Source organism: Mustelus asterias, chromosome 3, assembly GCF_964213995.1.
Source record: "Mustelus asterias chromosome 3, sMusAst1.hap1.1, whole genome shotgun sequence".
Classification (NCBI taxonomy): domain Eukaryota; kingdom Metazoa; phylum Chordata; class Chondrichthyes; order Carcharhiniformes; family Triakidae; genus Mustelus; species Mustelus asterias.
The window spans coordinates 145,586,400-145,596,729 of record NC_135803.1 but is presented as its reverse complement, the minus strand read 5'-3'; the positions used below and the strand labels follow the sequence as shown (position 1 = coordinate 145,596,729).

At 46.2% G+C, this 10,330-nt stretch overlaps 1 protein-coding gene across 2 annotated transcripts in view; it reads left to right on the top strand.

The window, feature by feature from the left end:
• The first annotated feature begins 347 nt into the window (after positions 1-347).
• spdl1 (spindle apparatus coiled-coil protein 1) overlaps positions 348-10,330 on the top strand; it is a 60,339-nt gene continuing 50,356 nt past the window's right edge. For both annotated transcript variants that reach the window (XM_078209870.1, XM_078209871.1), the window contains exon 1: positions 348-444. The gene's annotated coding sequence lies outside the window, so the exon portion shown is untranslated. The remainder of the gene's footprint in view (positions 445-10,330) is intronic.

Here is a 10,330-nt window from a genome sequence, read left to right as displayed (position 1 = left end):
ATGTTGTCAGACCCGCTGAGATTTTCCAGCATTTTCTGTTTTTGTTTCAGATTCCAGCATTCGCAGCATTTTCCTTTCAGCTCCCGCCCGCCAGCCAGCCAGCGACCAGGAGGTGGACGGGGTGAGGGGGAGACTGGGTCGAGGAGGGAGGCAGACAGGGGGCGGGGCCGCGCGGGGTGGGGGCGGTGCCGCGCGGGGTGGGGGCGGGGCCGCGCGGGGTGGGGGCGGTGCCGCGCGGGGTGGGGGCGGGGCCGCGCGGGGTGGGGGCGGGGCCGCGCGGGGTGGGGGCGGTGCCGCGCGGGGTGGGGGCGGGAGCGCGATGATTGGCTGGCCAGGCAGCGCGTGCCGAGTTTAAACTGCCCAGAAGGGGAGGGACGGTTGGAGGCGCGAGGCAGTTGAAGGGTCCGAGTGCTGGCGACTGTGGCTGCGTCGTGTCTCAAACAGGTAAAAAGACAGAGACAGAAGTTTAAATAAGATGGAGGAATTCATACCTGAAACTCGGAGGATGATTGGGGATGGGGGCAGATAATGCTTGTTTTTTTCAGGGGGAGAGGGGAAGGAAATGGGCCTGAGGTGTCTGTCGGTCAATTTGAGCGGTGAGCGAAAGAGCAGCGCCGCTTGCAGGTCCTCTCGCTCTGAGGCTCACGGAGGGGCTGAGCGGGGCCTTTTATACCGCCACGGCGGGGTCGCCTTGGAAACCCGCTGCCCTGGGAGGCATGCGCTGCCCCCGCGCGCATTGGTATCACCTCCCCTCGCAGCACTGAACCGGCTCTGCAGAATCAAACGCCGGGCGCCCACTGCAATCTACCCCCTTGTTATTTCAGAGATAAATTAATTGCAATCTACAAGGATGCGGCAGTGGCGTCCTGTGCAAATAGCGACAGCAGTTTGTGCAATCGATGGGACGGGGGTGGTTGGGGAAGCGCAAAAAATTGCATGCTGTCTGTATTTGGGGGGGGGGGGCGACGACTGGCGGGTCACCGGATTGCAAACTGGAATGGTGTCAGATCAAACTGCATTGCGGATTATCGGGGGAGACCGAGTCAGGAGCAGAATGAACACATGAGCAAATAGGAAATGAGTCTTGTTTTCTATCCCCCTCCAGCAATGTTTGCTATCTATGTGCACGGCCCATTCGGATCACTGATTATAAATGCAATGTTATTTGCTGCCCTACTTCACTCTATTTTTATCTGTACGTTTCATGTTTTGGAGCTGCGTGATTTTCTTTCTTCCACAATCGAGGCATTTTATAAAAATGTGATGCCACACCACCCGTTTGTTCCACTGTAGCTAAGATTAGGAAATGGCTTCATCTGAAAGAGATGATTGCATCCACCATCTTTTTGAACCCTGACTCCCTTCTCCAACTTGTGTGAAGAGTGGGGTGGCACAGTGGTTAGCACTGCTGCCTCACTGCGCCAGGGACCTGGGTTCGATTCCTGGCTTGGGTCACTGTCTGTGTGGCGTCCACACACACTCCCCATGGCACCTCCGGGTGCTCTGGTTTCCTCCCACAGTCCAAAGATGTGTTTTGGAAGGGTTAGGTGGATTGGCTATGCTAAATTGCCCCATAGCTTCACGGATTTGTGACGGGTAAGTCTCGCCTCACAAATTTGATTGAATTTTTTGAGGAGGTAACTAAGTGTGTCGATGAAGGTAGAGCAGTTGATGTCATATACATGGATTTTAGTAAGGCGTTTGATAAGGTCCCCCATGGTCGGCTCATGAAGAAAGTAAGGAGGTGTGGGATAGAGGGAAAATTGGCCGATTGGATAAGTAACTGGCTATCTCATAGAAGACAGAGGGTGGTGGTGGATGGAAAATTTTCTGACTGGAGACCAGTTACCAGCGGTGTACCACAAGGATCAGTGCTGGGTCCTCTGCTATTTGTGATTTTTATCAATGACTTGGAGGAGGGGGCTGAAGGGTGGATCAGTAAATTTGTGGATGACACCAAGGTTGGTGGAGTAGTGGATGAGGTGGAGGGCTGTTGTAGGCTGCAAAGAGACATTGATAGAATGCAGAGCTGGGCCGAAAAATGGCAGATGGAGTTTAACCCTAATAAGTGCAAGGTGATTCATTTTGGTAGGACAAATTTGAATGCGGATTACAGGGTCAAAGGTAGGGTTCTGAGGAATGTGGAGGAACAGAGAGATCTTGGGGTTCATATCCACAGATCTCTGAAGGTTGCCACTCAAGTGGATAGAGCCGTGAAGAAGGTCTATAGTGCGTTAGCGTTTATTAACAGGGGGTTTGAGTTTAAGAGCCGTGGGGTTATGCTGCCACTGTACAGGACCTTGGCGAGACCACATTTGTAATATTGTGTGCAGTTCTGGTCACCTCACTAAAAGAATGATGTGGAAGCACTGGAAAGAGTGCAAAGGAGATTTACCAGGATGCTGTCTGGTTTGGAGGGTAGGTCTTATGAGGAAAGGTTGAGGGAGCTAGGGCTTTTCTGTTGAGAGCGGAAGAGGTTGAGAGGCGACTTAATAGAGGTTTATAAGATGATGAGGGTGATTGATAGAGTGAACGTTCAGAGACTATTTCCTCGGGTGGATGTAGCTGTTACTAGGGGGCATAACTATAAGGTTCGTGGTGGAAGATATAGGAGGGATGTACGAGGTAGATTCTTTACTCAGAGAGTGGTTGGGGTGTGGAATGGACTGCCTGCTGTGATAGTGGAGTCGGACACTTTAGGAACTTTCAAGCGGCTATTGGATAGGCACATGGAGCACACTAGAACGATAGGGAGTGGGATAGCTTGGTTTTGGAAAAGGTTCGGCACAACATCGTGGGCCGAAGGGCCTGTACTGTGCTGTACTGTTCTATGTTCTATAGCATTAGGGGGACTGGTAGCATAAATAGTTGGGGTTAAGGGGATAGGACCTGGGTGGGATTGTGGTCGGTGCAGACCCGATGGGCCGAATGGCCTCCTTCTGCACTGTCGGATTTTATGACAGCGCCAGGGGCCCGGGTTCAGTTCCCGGCTTGGGTCACTCTCTGTGCGGAGTCTGCATGTTCTCCCTGTGTCTGCATGGGTTTCCTCCCACAGTCCGAAAGCTGTGCTGGTTAGGTGCATTGGCCATGCTCCATTCTCCCTCAGTGTACCTGAACAGACGTCTAGGGATTTTCACAATAACTTCATTGCAGTGTTAATATAAGTCTACTTGTGACACTAATAAATAAACTTAAACATTTTTGTCAAGAAGATTGAAAGCGATAGTAAGTTACTTCTATTTGCCTCCTTCCCCTTAAAGACAAACCTGCTACCTCCTTATGGCCTTCTCCAGCAACAGCCTGACATTGTCATACTTATTGCATCATACCTTGCAGCAACCAATAACCCAGACTTTTCCATTGCCATCCCTAGCCATGTTCTATTGCATTGGCTGGACAGATGCAGCAAAGATTATAGAATTGGAAGGCAATGGTCCTGGGAGTCCTCAGCATTGATACTAGATACTTGAAGTTTCATGGCATTGGATCAAGCATGCCGATTACCACCTACTACCCTTTCCTGGTTCAATCATCCTACCCATGGTGAACAGCACTTGGAAAAAGCACTGAGGATAACAATGCCACAGAATGAATTGTGCATGTTAGGCTTCAATGTCCATCACCATGAGCAGGTTGGTAACACCACTACTAATTGAGCAAGGCAAATACTGAAGGATGTATCTCCCAATCTGGACCTCTGGCAGGTGGTGGGAGAACCAACATGGTGGGAAGAACTTTGATATCTCCCTCACAATCTACCTGTTGTTGATGTATTGGTAAGAGTGACCACCAGTCTTGTGGAATCATTGAATGATTATGCAACAGGTCAAACGGCCTCTGTGCTATGTGCTCACTCTCTGAAGGACCAATTCTTCTAGTGTTAGTCCCCTGTCACCTTCTTGTACTCATGATGTGGAGATGCCGGCGTTGGACTGGGGTAAGCACAGTAAGAAGTCTTACAACACCAGGTTAAAGTCCAACAGGTTTATTTGGTAGCAAATACCATAAGCTTTCGGAGCTTATGGTATTTGCTACCAAATCCGAAAGCTTATGGTATTTGCTACCAAATAAACCTGTTGGACTTTAACCTGGTGTTGTAAGACTTCTTACTGACCACCTTGTACTGCATTCTTCCTTTTTGGATAATAATTCACTTCCCTCTTGGATGCTTTCATTGAAACTGTCTCCACCACGCTCAGGCAGTGCATTCCAAATCCTCATCACTCGCTGTGTGACCTCATTACAGCATTGGTCCAAACATGGACAAAGCGCTTAAATTCAGGGCTTAAGTGAGAATGATTGCTTTTGGCATCAAGACAACATTTGATTGAGTGTGGCATCAGGGAGCCCTAGAAAAACTGGAGTCAATGGGAATCTGAGGGAAAATTCTCCTCTGGTTGGCATCATATTTAGCACAAAGGAAGGCGATTGTTGGAGACTAATCACCTGTCCCAGGGCATCACTACAAGACTCCTCAACAGTAGTGTCCTAAGCTCAGCATTGTTGGCTGCTTTATCAATGACTTTCCCTCCATCATAAGGTTAGAGTGGGGATGCTTGCTAATGTTTACACATTGTTCAATGCCATCTGCAACTCAATTAATGACAGTTTTGCCCGCATGCAGCAAGACTAGATGACATACAGACCTGGAGGCTGACAAGTCATCAATATCTTGGGGTTGCAATTGATCAGAAACTGAACTGGATCAATGTGACTAAAATAGCAGATAAAAGGCTGTGAAATTTGCAGAGTAACACCCTTCCTGACTCTCCAAAACCTGTCCACCACTACAAGGGGAAAGTCAGGAGTGTGATGGAATACTCTCCACTTGCCTGAATGAATGCAGCTCCAAAAATCAGACCACAAGGCTGTGCTCATGCTCCCAGCTTGCAAGCAAAAACTGAAATGGGAGAATCCATCAAAGAAAGTCATGCAATGTTAGTCTGATGAATTGGATGATCTATGGGACTGCTTAGAGTCAGTAGACTAGTCAGTATTTAAAAACTCTGCAACCATTCTGAACGAGTATGCCACTGCAGTAACTGACTTCTTTAGTAAGTGTATAGAAGGTGTGTGCCAAGGAAGCAAATCTGTGTGTTCTCCAACCAGAACCCATGGATGAACAGGGATATCCACTGCTTGCTGAAGTTCATAAGACCATAAGACATAGGAGCAGAATTAGGCCACTTGGCCCATCGAGTCTGCTCTGCCATTCAATCATGGCAGATATTTTTCTCATCCCCATTCTCCTGGCTTTTCCCCATAGCCCCTGATCCCCTTATTAATCAAGAACTTATCTATCTCTGTCTTAAAGACACTCAAAGTCCAGGTCTGAGGTGTTCAAGTCAGGTGACCCTGACCTATACAAGAAAGCCAGATATGAAATAAGGAGGTCCATCAAAAATGTCAAAAGACAGTACCGGGCCAAGCTAGAGTCTCAGGCTAGCCACATGGACTCCCACCGATTATGGCAAGCTCTGCAAGATGTAACAGGCTACAAGATGAAGGCATGTAAAATTGCTGGCACCAATGCACCCCTCCCCAATGAGCTCAATACATTCTATGCCTGTTTTGAGCAAGGGGTCAGTGAGTGCATGCCCTCCACCCCAGAACCCTCGGACGAACCTGTATCCGAGGTCACCACTGCAGATGTCAGAGCAGCTTTCTAGACGGTCAACCCATGGAAAGCGACTGGCCCGGATGGAGTACCTGGACGAACACTCAGATAATGCGTGGACCAGCTAGCGGGGATATTCGCAGGCAACGTCAACCTCTCTTTACACCAACGTGAGGTCCCTATCTGCTTCAAGAAGACAACCATCCCGGTACCAAAGAAACATGGCTCTGACATCCATCATTATGAAGTGCTTCAAAGGGTTAGTTATGGCATGAATCAATTCCAGCCTCCCAGATTGTCTGGATCCACTACAGTCCCGCCTATTGCCGTAACAGGTCCACAGCAGAATCCGTCTGACTGACCCAGCATTCAACCTTGGAGCACCTGCATGACAAAGACACTTATGTCAGATTCCTATTTATCAACTACAGCTCAGCCTTCAACACCATTATTCCAATGAAACTCATCTCCAAACTCCATGGCCTGGGGCTCCTCCTTCTGCAACTGGATCCTGAACTTCCTAACTGCACAGACCGCAGTCAGTAAGGATAAGCAACAATACCACCTCTTCGATCAGCCTCAACACCGGTGCCCCACAGGGCTGTGTCCTCAACCCCTTACTATACTCCTTATACACCTCTGTGTGGCCAACTCAATTTTCAAGTTTACTGATGACACCACCATAGTGGGTCAGATCTCAAACAATGACGAGATGGAATACAGAAAAAAAAGAGAGAATCTGGTGAACTGGTGCAATGACAATCTCTCCCTCAATGTCAACAAAACAAAGGAGATAGTCATCAACTTTAGGAAGCGTAGTGGAGGGCATGTTCCTGTCTACATCAATGGGGACGAAATAGAAATGGTCGAGAGCATTGATTAGGTCTCCAGATCACCACCAACCTGTCCTGGTCCCTCTATGCAGAGGCTATAGTTAAGACAGCCCACCAACGCCTCTACTTTCTCAGAAGACTAAGGAAATTTGGAATGTCTGCCACGACTCTCACCATCTTTAACAGATGCACTATAGGAAGCATTCTTTCTGGTGGTATCATAGCTTGGTATAGCTCCTGCTCTGTCCAAGACTGCAAAAAACTATAAAGGGTCGTGAACAAGGCCCAGTCCACCACTCGAACCAGCCTCCCACCCATTGACACTCTGCACTTCCCGCTGCCTCGGAAAAAGCAGCCACCATAAGGACCCCACGCACCTGAGACAAATTCTCTTCCACGTTCCGTTGGGAAAAAGATACGTACCAACCAACTCAAGAACATCTCCTTCCCGGCTGCCATCAGACCTTTTGAATGGACCTACCTTAAGTTGATTCTCTACACCCTAGCTATGACTGTAACACTACATTCTATACTCTCTTTCCCATCTCTATGTACAGTATGCTTTGTCCATACAATGCGCAAGAAACAATACTTTTCACTGTATACTAATACATGTGACAAAATTAAATCAAATCAAACAGTACAAGAAGCTCAACATCTAGGACAAAGCAGCTCACTTAATCGGTACCCCATTCATCACCTGAAACATTCACTCTCTCCATCACTGGCACATATATCATCTACAAGATGCACTGTATCAACTTGCCAAGGTGCCTTCAAAAGAACTTTCCAAACCCGTGTCCTCTATCACTTTGACAAAGAATCATCTGGACTCAACATCAGCTCTCTTCTCTTCTTACAGATGCTGCTGGACCTGTTGAGATTTTCCAGCATTTTCTCTTTTGGGTCCTCTATCACTTAGATGGACGAAGGCAGAAGATGCATGCAAACATCACTGCCAGGAAGTTTTCCAAGTCATGCACCATCCTGACATGGAACTATGTCGCTGTTCCTTCACTGTCTCAGGGTCAAAATTCAGGAACTCCCTTTCTAACAGCACCGTGGGTGTACCTGCATCACATGGACTGCAGTGACTTAAGAAGATGGCTCACCACCAGCTTCTCGAGTCCAGTTAGGAATGCGTAATAAATGCTGGCCTTGCTAGCAGTGCTCACGTCCCAAGAGCGAACAAATACATTTATGAATTTTGACCAGTCTATTTGTAAAGTTTTTAAGATAAACAGAGGGTGAGATTTACTGACATCTGCAAACGTGCAATATAAATTTAACATTCTAGCTCCAGCTTTATGTGGATGTTTTCAAAATATGAAAAATATCTAAACCCAAGAAGGCCTGGTATTCAAATATAATCTCATCAAAAAGGCTTTTGTTTTCTCCTGCTGCTGAAACACTGGTGCTGGGGAGATTCATGTTTAGCTTCAGTACTGACTTTTTTGGCAGTGATTCACATTTTACATAGAATTACATCTGTTGTTCTGTAAATCTAACAGTTTATAATTTCTTGTAAACTTGCAGGTTTTGGATAATTCAGACCTTTACGCCACCCACCCCCCGGCTGCTTATCCCATTGTTTTAGCTTGTACAGTATATATTCACAGTTCATCTGTTATGTTTAACACTGCTTGAGTTCACTGATTGTGGTGGGTTTAAAGTTAGCTTCCTAATCTTAAATTAAATTTCTTTAACTTTCATATTTTTAGAAGTAATAAAGAGCTACCTGTCCACTTAATAATTAAGTTTGTGTTTTAGAGCATGATGAAATAATGATTTATGCCTTTTTAAAAATCATATCTGTAGAAATATGGAAAATAGGAGCAGGAGTAAGCTATTCAGCCCTTCAAGCCTGCCCCATCATTCATTATGATCATGGCTGATCATCTAACTGAGTAACCTGTTCCCACTCTCTCTCTCTCCTCCCCGTCATCAGAAATATCTTCTTGTATCTACCCTGTCTCATCCTGTTAGAATTTTATAGGTTTTCATTAGATTCTCTCTCATTTTCCTAAATTGTAACGAATGTAATCCTAACTGACTCAATTTCTCCTTTATACATCGATCCCACCATCCCAGGAATCAGTCTGGTAATCCTGCACTCTCTCAATGGCAAAAACATGCATCTTTAGATAAGGAAACCAAAACTGCACACACTATTGTCTCATCAAGACCCTATATAATTGCAGCAAGACATCCCTGTCTTGAATCCTCTCATTATGAAGGCCAACATACCATTTGTCGTCTTCACCACCTGCTGCATCTGCACACTTACTTTCAGCGACTGGTGTACAAGGACACCCAGGTCTTGTTGCACATTCGTTTCACTCAATCAGATAATAATCTGCTTCCTGTATTTGCAACCAAAGGGGATAACCCCACATTTGTCCGCATTATGCTGCATCTGCCATGCAATTACTCGCTCAACCTGTCCAAATCACAGCTTCTCTGCATCCTCCTCACAGCTCACCCACCACCCAGTCGGCTTTCTATCATCTACAGATTTGGAGATACTGTGTTTAGTTCCTTCATCTAAATCTCTAACATACACTGTGAATTACTGGGATCCTGGTACTGATCCCTGGTTCGACACGAGTCACTGCCGGCTATTTGGAAATAGACCCGTTTATTCCTACTCTTTTGCTTGTTTCCTGTCTGTCAACAGGTTTTCTATCCATTGTAATACACTACCCCAAATCCTACGCGCTTTAATTTTATAGGCTAATCTCTTATGTGGGACCTTGTCGAAAGTCCAAATAAATCACATTTACTGGCTCCTGCTCATCAGCTCTACTAGTTAAATCCTTGAAGAATTCCAGTAGATTTGGCGAGCATTTCCCATTCATAGATCCATACTAACTGTGTCCAATCCTGCCACTGTTTACCAAGTGTTCTGGTATTAAATGTTTTATAATGGACTTTAAAATTTTCCTGACTATCAACATCAGGCTGATTGGTCTGTAACTCCCTGTTTTCTCTTTATATATCTATATCTCTCTCTCCTCTTTAAATAGAGGGGTTACATTATCATAGAAACCCTACAGTACAGAAAGAGGCCATTCGGCCCATCGAGTCTGCACCGACCACAATCCCACCCAGGCCCTACCCCCATATCCCTACAGATTTACCCACTAATCCCTCTTACCTACGCATCTCAGGACACTAAGGGGCAATTTTAGCATGGCCAATCAACCTAACACGCACATCTTTGGACTGTGGGAGGAAACCGGAGGAAACCTACGCTGACACGAGGAGAATGTGCAAACTCCACACAGACAGTGACCCAAGCCGGGAATCGAACCCAGGTCCTTGGAGCTGTGAAGCAGCAGTGCTAACCACTGTGCTACTGTGCCGCCCCAATTAGCTATCCTCCAATCTATAGGGACTATTCCAGAGTCTCTTCAACCTTGAAAGATGACCACAAATGTATCCATTATTTCTAGCGCCATTTCCTTAAGTACTCCGGGATGTAGATTATCAGGCCCTGAGGATTTATCTGTCTTCAATCCCATCAATTTCCCCAGCATCAATTCCCAACTAATTCTGATTCCCTTCTGTTCCTCCCTCTCACTAAACCCTGTGTTCCTCAGTATTTCTGGTGCATTATTTGGCTCTGTCATCACAAAGGAGGATGCAAAATATTTATTTAGTTGGTCAGCAATTTCTTTATTTCCCCATTATAAATTCCCCTGTTTCTGATTGTAAGGGATCTACATTTTGTCTTCACACATCTACAGAAGCTTTGTCCTCGTTTGCTGAATTCTAAACTGCTTCCAGTCCTCGAGTCTGCTGTTTTTTCTGGCTAAATTGTGTGCCTCTACCTTGGATCTAATTTAATTTCCCTTGCAAGCCACGGTTTGGCTATCTT